Here is a 15627-nt window from a genome sequence, read left to right as displayed (position 1 = left end):
AGTGTAGGGAGACACGCCATCGATAAATAAATAAGAAAGGAATATATATATATATATATATATATATATATATATATATATATATATATATGATAATAGGTCAGATGGTGGTAAGAGCTATGGAAGAAAGCAAAGCAGCAAAGGGGGCTAGATCAGTGCTGGAATAGATCAAAACTCAAAGAGGGTGGTCAACGAAGGCCTTGCTGATATTGTGACATGTGAATAATCACCTGAAGGAGATGAGAGAGGTAAATATTTGATGAATAAATAAATGAATGAATGAATGCTCAAAAAAAAAAAAAGGAAAAAAAGATTATGTCTACCCAGATGAGACTATCCTCCTCCCCTGGAGTAGCTCAAGTTTTTCTTCTGGTGACACACTACTCCTCCTCCTCTCTCAACTGGCTTCTGCCTCTCCCCATCCCAAAGGACTTCCTGCAGGCCAGAATGGTACACAACCACAGTCTGTTTTTTAAATAATCAATTATTTCTGATTGGGAATATGCTGGATCACGTGGTGATAATGCTGCACGCTGCTCCAGGGTGCACGGTGGGAAGAAGGGACTTGATCTGTGCTTCTTTAGTAAAGCTGCATGCACATGTGCATAAGACAAGGTTGAGCAGTTTTTGCTCCACGCGGAAGTGAGCCAGATATGAAAAGAGGTGGAGCTAATGGAATTACTGAGCAATGAGTAAAGGGGAAAGTGGGAAACCTGTGGTGGTGTGCAGAAATGAAATCTGGCTGATATCAAGAATGTGGGAGAAGGGTTAGAGGGAAGAGTGCTCACTTGCCTCCTTGCTCACTTGCCTCCTTGCTCACTCTTTAGGAATAAGAACAATCACGTTAGGAGGAGCCAGGACCTAGAAACCACTTATTCTTCCCAAGAAGAGCATGAGTCCTGGGGGTGCAAGTGAAAGGGATAATACAAGATGGAAGGAGGTAGGCAGCAAGCTGGGCAGCAGTGAGGTCATGTTGAGGGATTCTACAAGGAATTCAGGAAGACATTCCAGCAATACAATAGGCAATGTGGGGCTAACAGAATGTGGGTTTGCAGGGCAAGCTGAGGAGTCAGGTCCTGATCTGGGTGTTAGGAAAAGGTGCAGGGTCTGGTGGGCCAGGAGACATAAGTTAATTCTTGGTCATGGAAGAACTATGGACTAGGTGGTTGTGCAGGCAGGTAACAGCACCAAGGAATGGGGGAGGACCAAATGAAAGGCTCTTTGGGGAGTCTTTTGCTAGGCCAACATTCATCCCAGGGCCTCTGTGTAGGGCTCCAATGGCCTCAGCTGGGGAAACCTGGGGGCAGAGGTAGCCAGGCAGGTCAGGACGTTCTCAAGGCTGTGTAAACAGAGACACCGCTGAAAATGTCACGTCACAGAAGCCACGGGCTACAGTATGAGGTAAAGTTATGAGAGTTGAGGTGAGTTGTGCATTTTAATTTGTTTAGAGTGTGATTAGATGTTTTGGTTGGTTTGTTTCATTTTTATTTTGGTTTTGTGTGCCATATTTAGAAAGGTAATTTGTTGAGCAATTTGTCCCACCTCCCCCCAGCTCTGGTACAGCCGTCAGCAGGAAGGAGTAGAATAATACCTGGTGGCATCAGCAGCCAGAGGCAGCAGTAATCAGGCCGACCAGGACCCAAGGAAGGCCAGGTAAAGTCAATACAGGAGAGGGTACAGAAGATAAGACAGGGAGCCATCTCCAGGAAGGGAAGAGGAGGAATAAAAGCATCCTAGGCTCACAGTAAAGATGGCTACCTATTAATCACAGCCCTAAAGCTTCTGGACAATGAATATGACTTTTAGTTGATGGCATCTGCAAGGCAGGGGAAGAGGATATTATAAGGGGTGCATTTTTCCTCAACTTGGGGCTCAGAGATTGTTGCTCCATTCTTTCAGGGAAAAAGTATCCTGTGAGTTTGTATTAAGGTGGCCTGAAAGTTTCAACTTCTCGAATGTCTCCACATTACATGTGAGAACATCAAGCCCAGAGGAAGAGTTAGGGGGTGCTGGTAAATGTTTAATGGCTACTCTCAGAGGAAAAAATGAGAGACAGAGAAGAGAGACCTGATTTGTAGCATTTGCCAATTTCAGTGGTATTAATACTCCCATTTGGCTGATTTCAGGCTACCAGTGTAAAGTCAACTGGCTTGCAACATTCCTGAAAACTTAACAATCACATCCTTCAGACAAGTATAAGCCAGCTCCTACACACCTCTGAGGAGAGTTCCCATGCGCTCACAACTTAGGACACACTGGGCATCCTGTCAACTCTCAGGAGAAATGTCCAGCTCAAGTCTTTCCTTTTAGAAAAATGTCCTTTCTAGGCCCAGAGAGTAGATTAGGAGCCAGTTCTACCTTCTCCACCTGCGTCTTCCTTCCCCATCTTTTCAACTCGGCTAGGGACTTTCAAACTTCCACTTGTTTAAGAATAACCTGAAGTGCTCGTTAATGATGCACCTTCCTAGGCCCCATTCTCCAAAGATGTTGACCCATTATATCTGGAGTGGGGTCCACTGGTCCCTAGATCAGACTCTAGAAAACAATGCCCCAGGAATATCTACTGGTGTGGAAGAGCAGAGTGACTAGGAGACCACCCCTGGACCCCTTCAGCACCCAGCATCATAGCTGCCTTTGGTATGCTGAGTGACCCCTTTATCAGACAAGAGCATTCTTAGAAGGCCCAGGACCTGGGGCCTCCAGACCCTCTGGTCTGTTCCCCCTGACCTCCCAGCCATGGCTGGGTCGGATTTTGTACATCTGAGCTACTTGAGTACAGGGGCCATTTGTGCCTTTGCCCTCAGGAGTAGAACGCCTGGTGGTCACAGAGCTTTGAATCAGTTCCTTCCAGTTCAAACCCCTGCTAAGAATTTGCATTTCTAACAAGCTCCCAAATGATGTTAATGCTGCTGGTTAGGGACCATTCCAAGAACCACTAGTAGAGCCAAACAAAGTCCACTGCCATGGATTCTGACTCATAGTGACCCCATAGGGTTTCCAAAGCTATAAATCTCTACAGAAGCACACTGCCACATCTTTCTCCTGAGGAGCTGCTAGTGATTTCAAACCACTGATCTTCTGGCTAGCAGTCCTTTGTTTTAACCACTGCACCACCAGGGCTCCTTACTAGCAGAGCCCCCAAACCAAATCCACTGCCATCAAGTTGATTCCGACTCATAGAGACCCCACAGGGTTTCCAAGTCTGTAAATCTCTACAGAAGCAGACTGCCACATCTTTCTCTCGCAGAGCCTCTGTTGGTTTCGAATCACTGACCTTTTGGTTGGCAGTCAATCACTTTAACTACTGCACCACCAGGACTCCTTTACTAGTGGTTCTCAAAATTTATTATACGTAAGAATCAACTGGGGATCTTGTTAAAATGTAGATATTGATCCATTATCTCTGGGGTTGAAATGCCAATTCTCAGCAGCAGTTTGAACTGGAAGGAACAGCTTTGAATTCCTGGGTGGTCAACAGCACAAACCTCGGAGCCTAATTGCCAGTTTCCTCACCCTTCAAATACCATTCATTAGCTGTGTGACCTTGGACACCTCACTGAGCCTCTCTGGGTCTCAGTGTCCTCATCTGCAAAATAGGAATAATAGTATTACCTTTGGCCCAGGCTTGTTATAAGGGTGAAGTGAGTTAACAAATGTAATGGACTTCAAGGAACAGGTGTGTAGTGTGGCCTGTATAAGGTTTTGTTTTTATCACCACAGAGTCTGAGCACACTGAAGATTTTTAAGATGTGGTTGTTGGTTTACACTACTTACTTCTTTGAACCTTAGTTCTCTCACCTTTAAAATGAGAGCAATAATATAAAAATAATAAGTCCCCAGGTGGTGCAATCAGTTCATGTGCTCAGCTGCTAACTGAATGGTCAACAGTTCTAGTCTACCCAGAAGTGTCTGGGAAGAAAGGCTTAGCAATCTACTTCCAAAAAGTCAGCCACTGAAAACCCTATGAAGTACAGTTCTACTCTGACACACAGGGGTTGTCGCCATGAGTCAGAATCAACTGGATGGTAACATTTTTTTTTTCTAAATAATAACAACAACAGTAACAATACCTTTCTTGCCCACTGCATGGGATTATGAAGGATAAAGTTTGATAATGATGTGAAAGTGCTTTATAAACTGTAGAGCACCATGTAAATAAAACTTTTGTTATTTTCTTATGTTGTTAATTTGAGGCAGGACTCAGAGTCTAAATCCAGTTAAAATATTGCATTCCCCTGTGCTGCCTGCAGTGTGCCATGGTGGACATGGCTCAGTTTCCCCTTACGTCAAGTGGTGCCTGCTACCAGAGACATGATGTGGGCTAGCTGGGATCATGTTGGTCAGGGTTCTCGACCCTGGGTACATGTTAGAATCATCTGGAGAGCTTTTTTAAAATGCCCCAGTTTGAACAGGTCCAACTCCAAACAAATTTATCAGAATCCCTGGGAATCAGTACTTTTAAGACACTCTCTATGTAGTTCTAATGTGAATCTGGCTTGAAAACCACTGATGTCAGTGGAACCGCTTGATAAACTACAAAACATAATGTACAGCTGATGAGTTCTTTTAGTTGTTATTAACTGACTGATGACCTTGTGGGTGACTAGTTTCTCTGAAAATCAGGCTAGCGTGTATTTTCCACCATCTGTCCTCACTATGCCCTGGCCAGGGAGAACTGAGACTCACCCAGTTCCTATTGTTGCCAACAAGCCAAGAAGGCTGAGTGAAAACAAGCCTTCCAGAGATAAAAGAAGTTGTCGGGCCATGCGGTGGGTGAGTGGAGTTGGTGTAATTTGGTTTGGATGCAGTGCCTGCAGCCACGGGGAAGCACTCGGTACTGTTTCTTTAAAGTGACTCCACTGCAAAGGCACATACATCACAGCGTGCTGGTTTGCTCCACTGAGCTTAGAGCCAAAAGATCTTTATATTTAAGCATCCATATGCAGTACCACTCCCGAGTTAGCTTCAATTTGGACAAATGTGATCTCTGCTAATGGTTTACCTCATCATGTAGAGCACACATCCTCCTCTTTGATGCATATTTACAGAATGCAGAGCCTTTAAGAATGTCTTCTTAGTTCAGCAGAGTATCGGGATACAAGATAAACATACAAATATCAGTTGGATTCCTCTACACCAACAAAAAGAACATCGAAGAGGAAATCACCAAGTCAATACCATTTACAGTAGCCCCCAAGAAGATAAAATACTTAGGAATAAATCTTACCAGAGATGTAAAAGACTTATACAAAGAAAACTACAATACACTTCTGCAAGAAACCAAAAGAGACCTGCATAAGTGGAAAAACATACCTTGCTCATGGATAGGAAGACTTAACATTATATAAATATCTATTTTACCAAAAGCGATCTACACATTTAATGCAATTCTGATCCAAATCCCAATGACATTCTTTAATGAGATGGAGAAACAAATCACCAACTTCATATGGAAGGGAAAGAGGCCCAGGATAAGTAAAGCATTACTGAAAAAGAAGAACGAAGTGGGAGGCCTTACTCTACCTGATTTTAGAACCTATTATACCACCACAGTAGTCAAAACAGCCTGGTACTGGTACAACAACAGATACATAGACCAATGGAACAGAATTGAGAATCCAGATATAAACTGATCCACATACGAGCGGTTGATATTTGACAAAGGCCCCAAATCAGTTAAACGGGGAAAAGACAGTCTTTTTAACAAATGATGCTGGCATGACTGGATATCCATTGGCAAAAAAATGAAACAAGACCCACATACCTCACTCCATGCACAAAAATGAGCTCAAAATGGATCAAAGACCTAAATGTAAAATCTGAAATGATAAAGATCATGGAAGAAAAAATAGGGACAATGTTAGGAGCCCTGATACGTGACATAAACAGTATACAAAACATTACTAACAATGTAGAAGAAAAATTAGATAACTGGGAGCTCCTAAGAATCAAATACCTATGCTCATCCAAAGACTTCACCAAAAGTGTAAAAAGATTACCTATAGACTGGGAAAAAGTTTTTGGCTATGACATTTCTGATCAGCACCTGATCTCTAAAATCTACCTGATACTGAAAAAACTCAACTGCAAAAAGACAAATAACCCAATTAAAAAATGGGCAAAAGATATGAACAGACACTTCACTAAAGAAGACGTTTGGTAGCTAACAGATACGTGAGGAAATGCTCACGATCATTAGTACAAATCGAAACTTCAATGAGATTTCATATTGCTCCAACAAGGCTGGCATTAATCCAAAAAACACAAAACAATAAATGTTGGAGAGGCTGTGGAGAGATGCGAACACTTCTACACTGCTGGTGGGAATGTCAAATGGTACAACCACCTTGTAAATCTATTTGACGCTTCCTTAAAAAGCTAGAAATAGAACTACCATACGATCCAGCAATCCCACTCCTTGGAATATATCCTAAAAAAATAAGAGCCTTTACACGAACAGATATATGCACACCCAGGTTCATTGCAGCACTGTTTACAATAGCAAAAAGATGGAAGCAACCAAGATGCCCATCAACAGATGAATAGATAAATAAATTATGGAATATTCACACAGTGGAATACTATACATGGATAAAGAACAGTGATGAATCTGTGAAACATTTCATAACATGGAGGAACCTGGAAGGCATTATGCTAAGTGAAATTAGTCAGTTGCAAAAGGACAAATATTGTATAAGCCCTCTATTATAAGAACTCAAGAAATAGTTTAAACAGAGAAGAACATATTCTTTGATGGTTATGAGAGGGGGGAGGGCGGGAGGGTGGGAGAAGAGTATTTACTAATTAGATAGTAGATAAGAACTACTTTAGGTGAAGGGAAAGGCAACACACAATACAGGCAAGGTCAGCACAACTGGACTAAATGAAAAACAAAGAAGTTTTCTAAATAAACTGAATGCTTCGAAGACCAGTGTAGCAGGGGCAGGGGTTTGGGGACCATGGTTTCAGGGGATATCTAAGTCAACTGGCATAATAAAATCTATTAAGAAAACATTCTGCATCCCACTTTGGAGAGAGGTGTCTGGGGTCTTAAATACTAACAAGCAGCAATCTCAGATACATCAATTGGTCTCAACCCACCTGGATCAAAGGAGAATGAAGAACACCAAGGACGCAAGGTAATTACGAGCCCAAGAGGCAGAAAGGGCCACATAAACCAGAGACTACATCAGCCTGAGACCAGAAGAGCTAGATGGTGTCCGGCTACAACTGATGACTGCCCTGACAGGGAACACAACAGAGGACCCCTGAGGGAGCAGGAAAGCAGTGGGATGCAGAGCCCAAATTCTTGTAAAAAGACCAGACTTAATGGTCTGACTGAGACTAGAAGGATCCCAGTGGTCATGGCCCCCAGACCTTCTGCTGGCCCAGGACAGGAACCATCCCCAAAGCCAGCTCTTCAGACAGGGACTGGAGTGGATAATGGGTTGGAGAGGAATGCTGGTGAGGAGTGAGCTTCTTGGATCAGGTGGACACTTGAGACTATGTTGGCATCTCCCGCCTGGAGGGGAGATGAGAGGGTAGAAGGGGTTAGAAGCTGATGAAAGGGACACAAAAAAAGAGAGTAGAGGGAGGGAGCGGGCTGTCTCATTAGGGAAAGTGTATTTGTGAGTATGTAGCAAGGTGTACATAAGTTTTTGTGTGAGAGGCTGACTTGATTTGTAAACTTTCACTTGAAGCACAATAAAAAATTTTTTAAAAAAATGTCTTCTTTTGGTGGAATCTCTGGGTTCATGAGAGAGGTGGAAAGGAACATGTCTGCAAAAAGAGGCAGGCATTTTATAGCAGTCCCCTTACAACTTTCAATAACTTTCACACACCCATGATGTCCTGTCTAACTGCCAGGTTCTAATGTGATGGACATTTTATATAGTAGTAATTCTCCTGTGGAAAGCTTCTGATGTTTCCTATCAAAGGGCAGCTCAATCCAGAGAATAGAACCATAACCTCTTCAACAAGCAGTAAAATGTAAACTCAGTAATTGCAGTGATAATAATTAATTAATTAATGATTGATCACATGAGCAAGGATCTTCCTGTGAAAGTTCATAGACAAATGTGAAAATATGTTGCCTGGGCTATGAGCAGGTAAGCGTTTCATTGCTGTGGACACGGGTTGAAGCACAGCTAATGAGTGGCTAGGACCCCCATCTCCCCATTCTTGGGCCAGTTGGTATTACATCCTGACTGTTAATATCTGCCTTAAAGGTAGTTGTCATGTAGGGGGTCCATGGACTTGCAGAACCCTTCACCATCACCTATCATCCCCCACCCTAGTGCCTTGAGGGCCAATCTAATACTGCATGCCCTCATTAGGAGAACACGCACAAGGCATACATCTGAAACCCATTTTCACCTATGGCAGCCAAGTAGAAGCTGTAGATTTGTGACAATTGACACCACCCCACCCCCTAATAAGAAGCCTCGCCCACCCACACTGGGGGCCAGGAGCCACCAGTACTATCCACTTGATCTAACCACCCACAACAGGGGCCTGAGAATTAGCGGTGCCTCACAATTCTTCCAGCCAATGGCACTGGGTGTCTAAGGACTGGTGGCACTACCACCTCCCCCACCACCCTACTATGCAATAGCTGCTATGACCATCTGGAGGCAGGAGGTGAGAACTTCAATGATGCCAACAATCAGAGAACACACATGTCCAGACCGGTTTGACATATTGAAACAAAACAAAAGCACAGAATGAAGTAAACTAACTAAATAAATATAATAACTTATTGATGCCTTGGAGACAAAGCACATAAAGAAGCAGGACAAGATGGCTCCAGCAAGTGACAAAAATAAAGAACCAGAAAACCTTCCAGAGGAAGATAAGGCAGTGAAACTACCTGAGAAATAATTCAAAAGACTAATATAGAGATCTGTCCAAGAAATCAGGAAGGAGATCAGGCAAAACTCAGACCAAGCCAAGGAACACACAGACAAAGCAACAGAAGAATTCAGGAAAACAATACAAGAAAAAAATATAAGAATAATTAGAATCCATACAGAGACAGCAACTAGAAATCCAAAATATTAACAATAAAATTTCAGAATTAGACAACTTGATAGAAGGTCATTGGAGCAGAATTGAGACAATGGAAGTCAGAATTAAGGAGACTGAAGATAAATCCCTTGACACCAATTAGTCTGAGGAAAATTAAAAAAAGAGAATAAAAAGAAAGAAGAAAGCCTAAGAATTACACGGCATACTATCAATTGGAAAAAAACTACAAATGACTGGAATACCAGAACAGGAGGGAATAATGGAAAACACAGAGAGAACTGTTGAAGATTTGCTAGAATAAAACTTCCCTAATATCACACATGAAAGACGAGAAGATATCTATCCGAGAAATTCAACGAACCTTGTAGAGGATAGACCCCCAAAAGAAAGTCACTAAAACATATCATAATCAAACTTGCCAAAAACAAAGACAAACTAAAAATCCTGAGAGTGGCCAGGGATAAATGAAAAGTCACCTACAAAGGAGAAACCATAAGACTAAGGTCAGATTACTCAGCAGAAACCATGTCAGCAAGAAGGCAATGGGATGACATATATAAAGACTTGAAGGAAAAAACTTCCACTGAAGAATTATACATCCAGCAAAATAGTCTCTCAGATAAGACTGTGAAATTAGATCATTTCCAGATGAATAGAAATTAAGGGAATTTGTAAAAACCCGACCAAAATTACAAGAAATATTAAAGGGAGTCCTCCAGTTAGAAAACCAACTACATCAGACAACAATCTAAGACTAGGACATAGGGCAGATCAACCATATTTCAACACAAATAGGGAATTCACAAAAATAAATCAAAGCTGAAAGACTGAAAATAGTGAACTAGAGATGTCAATATGTAAATGACAACAACATCAAAACAAAAAAGAAGGAATATATGGTATAGTCATAGAACTTCCATACAGAGAGGAAGCCAAGGTGATATCAAGAAATAAAAGACTGGTTTAAACTTAGAAAAATAAAGGTAAGTTTCAAGGTAACCACAAAGGAAGCTAATGAACCTACCCATCAAAATAAAAAAGAAGAAAAACAAAGACTCACAAAACCAACAATAATGAAAGAGATGAAAAGGAAATACATAAACAAAAAGAACACAGCACAGAAAATTAAGCAAAACAAAGAAACTGTCAACACCATAAAAAAAAAAAAATCAAATTGACAGCAGTAAACTCATACCTATCAATAGCTACATGGAATGCAAATGGCCTAAATGCAGGAGTAAAGAAACAATAGCAGAATGGGTAAATAACACAATCCATCTGTATACTGTCTACGAGAGACACACCTTAGACACAAAGATATAAACAAACTAAAACTCAAAGGATAAAAAAATATATATCAAGCAAACAATAACCAAAAAAGAGCAGGAATGGTGATATTAATCTCTGATAAAATAGCCTTTAAAGCAAAATCCACCATAAAGGTTAAGGAAGGGCACTCTATAATGATTAAAGAGTCAATACACTGGAAGGATATAACCATAATATACACATATGCACCCAATGACAGGGCCCCAAAATACATAAAACAAACTCTAATGGCATTGAAAAGAGAAATGGACAGTTCCAAAATAATAGTAGGAGACTTCAACCTGCCACTTTCAGTGAAGGACAGAACATCTAGAAAAAAACTCAGTAAAGATACAGAAGATTTAAATTCCACAATCAACTAACTCTACCTCACAGACATATACAGAATATTCCACCCAACAGCTGCAAAGTGTACATTCTTTTCCAAAGCACATGTAACACTACCCAGAACAGAACACATTTTTGTCCACAAAGCAAGCCTTAACAGAATCCAAAACATTGAAATAATACAAAATATCTTCTCTGGTCATAATGCCATGAAAGTAGAAATCAATAACAGAAACAGCACTGAAAAAAAAAATCAAATACATAGAAATTGAACAATACCTTGCTTATAAACAATAAAGTAATAGAAAAAATCAAGGATGGGAAATATATATATATATATAGAATCAAATGAGAATGAAAGCACATCTTACCAAAACCTTTGGAACACAGGAAAAACAGTGCTTAGAGGTCAAGTTATAGCAATAAATGCACACATCAAAAAAGAATAGAGGGCCCAAATCGAAATGTTAGGCCTACAACTCGAACAAAAAGAGAGCAACAAAAGACGCCCTCGAGCACCAGAAGAAAGGAAGTAAACATTAGAGCAGTAATAAATGAAATAGAGAATAGAAAAACAATAGAAAGAATCAACAAGACCAAAAGTTGGTTCTTGGAAAAGATCGACAAAACCATTGGCAAAACTGACCAAAGAAAAAAGAAGAGGAAGAAAATATAACCTGAGTAAGAAAAGAGATGGGTGATACCACAACAGACCTAACTGAAATTAAAAGGAAGTTCTCTTCCAAATTTCTTGGCATAGGTGAGTGAGCACTTCCAATCCTGCATCCATTTGTTGAAATATTGCAACACGAGGCTTTACTGAATGATCAGACGAGTTGTGGAATGACATCAAGGACATTATACATGAAGAAAGCAAAAAGTCATTAAAAATACAGGAAAGAAAGAAAAGACCAAAATGGATGTTAGAAGAGACTGAAACTTGCTCTTGAACATAAAGTAGCTAAAGCAAAAGGAAGAAATAATGAAGTAAAAAGCTGAACAGAAGATTTCAAAGGGCAGCTTGAGAAGACAAAGTATTATAATGGCATGTACAAAGATTTGGAGATAGAAAAGAAAAAGGGAAGAATATGCTCGACATTTCTCGAGTTGAAAGAACTGAAAAAAAATTCAAGCCTCAAGGAAAACAGAAAAGTTGATGCCTTTAAATTGTGGTGTTGGCGAGGAATATTGAATAAACCATGGACTGCCAAAAGGAGGAACAAATCTGTCTTGGAAGAAGTACAGCCAGAATGCTCCTTAGAAGCAAGAATGGCAAGGTTATGTCTCACATACTTTGGACATGTTATCAGGAGAAGGACATCATGCTTGGTAAAGTAGAAAAAAAAGTAGAGGGTCAGCAAAAAAGAGAAAGGCCCTGAATGAGATGGATTGACACAGTGGCTTCAACAATGGGCTCAAGTATAAGAACCATTGTGAGGATGGCGCAGGACCAGGCAGTGTTTCATTTTGTTGTCATAGGGCCATTATGCATTGGGACTGACTTGATGGCACCTAACAACAACAGCAACGTGCAGGGATGGTCTAATATTAGAAAATCAACCAATGTAACCCATCACATAAATAAAACAAGAGAAAAGAACCACATGATCTTATCAATCAATGAAGAAAAGGCATTTGACAAAATCTAACACCCATTCATGATAAAAACTCTTAGCAAAATAGGAATAGAAGGGAAATTCCTCAACATGATAAAGGGCATTTATACAAAGCCAACAGCCAACATCATCCTAAATGAAGAGTGTCTGAAAGCATTCCCCTTGAGAAGGAGGACCAGATAAGGATACCTTTTATCACCATTCTTATTCAACATTGTGCTGGAGGTCCTAGCCAGGGTAATTAGGCTAGACAAAGAAATAAAAGGCATCCAGATTGGAAAGGAAGAAGTAAATGTTTCTCTGTTTGCAGACGATTTGAGTCTTATACACAGAAAACCCTAAAGAATCCACAAGAAAACTACTGGAACTAATAGAAGAGTTCAGCAAAGTATCAGGATACAAAACATACAAAAAATCAGTTGGATTCCTCTACACCAACAAAGAGAACATTGTAGAGGAAATCACCAAATCAATACCATTTACAATAGCCCCCAAGAATATAAAATACTTAGGAATAAACCTAACCAGAGATGTAAAAGACCGATATAAAGAAAACTGCAAGACTCTATTGCAAGAAACCAAAACAGACTACTTAAGTGAAAAAACATACTTTACTCATGCATAGGAAGACTCAACACTGTAAAATGTCAATTCTACCCAAAGCAATCTGCAGATACAATGCAATCCCAATCCAAATCCCAACAGCATTCTTTAGCGAGATAGAGAAACAAATCATCAACTTTATATGGAAGGGGAAGAGGCCATGGATAAGCAAATTATTAGTGAAGAAAAACAAAGTGGGAGGCCACACACTACCTGATTTTAAAAAACCTATTATATAGCCATGGTGGTCAAAACAGTCTGGTACTGGTAGATTGAGAACCCAGACCTAAATCCATCCATGAGCAGCCAATATTTGACAAAGTCCCAATGTCCATTAAATGGGGAAAGGACAGTCTATTTAACAAATTGTGCTGGCATAATTGGATGCTCATTTGTAAGAAAATGAAACAATATCCATATCTCATACCATACACAAAAGCTAACTCAAAATGGATCAAAGACCTAAATATAAAATCTAAAACAATAAAGATCATGGAAGAAAAAATAGGGACAATGCCAGGGCCCTACTATATGGCATAAATAGGATGGAAACCATAACCAGCAATGCCCAAACACCAGACGAGAAACTAGATAACTGGGAGCTCCTAAAAATTAAACACTTATGCTCATCAAAAAGTCTTCACCAAAAGAGTAAAAAGAGGATCTACAGGCTGGGAAAAATTTTTTGGCTACGACATATCCAACAAGGGTCTAATCTCTAAAATCTACAAGATACTGCAACACTTAAAGAATAAAAAGATAAATAATCCTATTAAAAGTGGGCAAAGGACATGAACAGACAATTCACCAAAGAAGACATTCAGGCAGCTAACATATACATGAGGAAATGCTCGCGATCATTAGCCATTAGAGAAATGCAAATCAAAACTACATTGAGATACCATCTTACCCTGACAATAAAAAAAAAAACACAAAATAACAAATGTTGGAAAGGTTATGGAGAGATCAGAACTCTTATGCACTGCTGGTGGGAATGTAAAATGGTACAATCACTTTGGAAAATGATATGACACTTCCTTAAAAAGCTAGAAATAGAAATATATGATTCAACAATCCCACTCCTAGGAATATACCCTAGAGAAATAAGAGCCATCACATGAACAGGCACATGCATACCCGTGTTCATTGCAGCACTATTCACAATAGCAAAAAGATGGAAACAGCCTAAATGCCCATCAACAGATGAATGGATAAACAAATTATGGTACATACACATAATGGAATGCTATGCAACGATAAAGAACAATGATGAATCCATGAAACATCTCACAACATGGATGAATCCGGAGGGCATTATGCGGAGCAAAATAAGTCAACCACAAAAGGACAAATATTATATGAGACTGCTATTATAAAAACTCAAGAAAAGGTTTACGCACAGAAAAAAAAGTATTCTTTGGTTACGAGGATGGGAAGGGAGAGGGAGAAGAAATCACTGAGTAGATAGTAGACAAGTGTCAACTTCGGTGAAGGGAAGAACAGCGCACAATATGGGGAAGTCAGCACAACTGGACCACAGAAATTTCCTAGACACACTGAAACACTTTTAGGGACTGAGTACCTGGGGCTGGGGGCTGGGGACCATAGTCTTTGGGGACATCTAGGTCAATTTGCATAACACAGTTCATGAAGAAAATGTTCTATACCCCATTTTGGTGAGTAGCATCTGGGGTCTTAAAAGCTTGGGAGCAGCCACCTAAGATTCATCTATTGGTTTCATCCCATCCAGAGCAAAGCAGAATGGAGAAAACCAAAGACCCAAGGAAAATACTAGCCCAAAAGACTAAAGGACCACAAAAACCAGAGACTCCACCAGCTTGAGACCAGAAGAACTAGATGGTGCCCGGCTACCACAAAGGAACACTCTGACAGGGATCACAACAGAATCCCGGACAGAGCAGGAGAAAAATGTAGAACAGAATTCAAATTCATGAAAAAAAACCAGACTTAATGGTCTGACAAAGACTGGAGGAGCCCCCAACACTATATCCCCAGACACTCTGCTAACCCAGAACTGAAACCCTCCCCAAAGCCCACTTTTCAGTCAAAGATTAGACAGGCTTACAAAACAAAAAATAACACACATGAGGAATGTGCTTCTTAGTTCAATCAAATATATGAGACCAAACGGGTAACTCCTGTTCAAAAGCAAGACAAGAAGGCAAGAAGGGACAGCAACTGGACAGATGGACACAGGGAACCCAGGGTGGAAAGTGGGGGCGTGGTGTCACATTGTGGGGATTGTAACCCATGTCACAAAACAATATGTATACACATTTTGAATGAGAAATTAACTTGAGCTGTAAACTTTCACCTAAAGCACAAGGGAAAAAAAAAGATAGTTGTTATACCTTTGAAATCTCTTTGAATTCTCCTGTCAAATACAGAGAACTATTCTGGCTCCAAATCTAGCATTTGGAAAGGTTAGCATAGGACCAGTTATCCCATACGCAGAATTTTATTCCATATTTTAGAATCTTAGTTTTGTTGTTGTTGTTGTTCCTTTAAGACTTCATTGATTGAGTTATTCACTCAGAGTAATTGACCTTGGGCAGAACTGTTATAAGGATCTTAATCTGGAGCCTGGTGTGAAATAGCTAATCCCTCCTGCTGCTCTCCCCACCCTGAGCAGACTATGTCCTTTGTTTTCCAAACTTAATGTTGGCATTCTGTATTAGAAAGAAAAGCCAGGCTACTGGCAGCC

Source organism: Loxodonta africana, chromosome 2 (assembly GCF_030014295.1).
Source record: "Loxodonta africana isolate mLoxAfr1 chromosome 2, mLoxAfr1.hap2, whole genome shotgun sequence".
Taxonomy (NCBI): domain Eukaryota; kingdom Metazoa; phylum Chordata; class Mammalia; order Proboscidea; family Elephantidae; genus Loxodonta; species Loxodonta africana.
The sequence above is the reverse complement of the archived record's forward strand: the minus strand, read 5'-3'. Positions refer to the sequence as shown.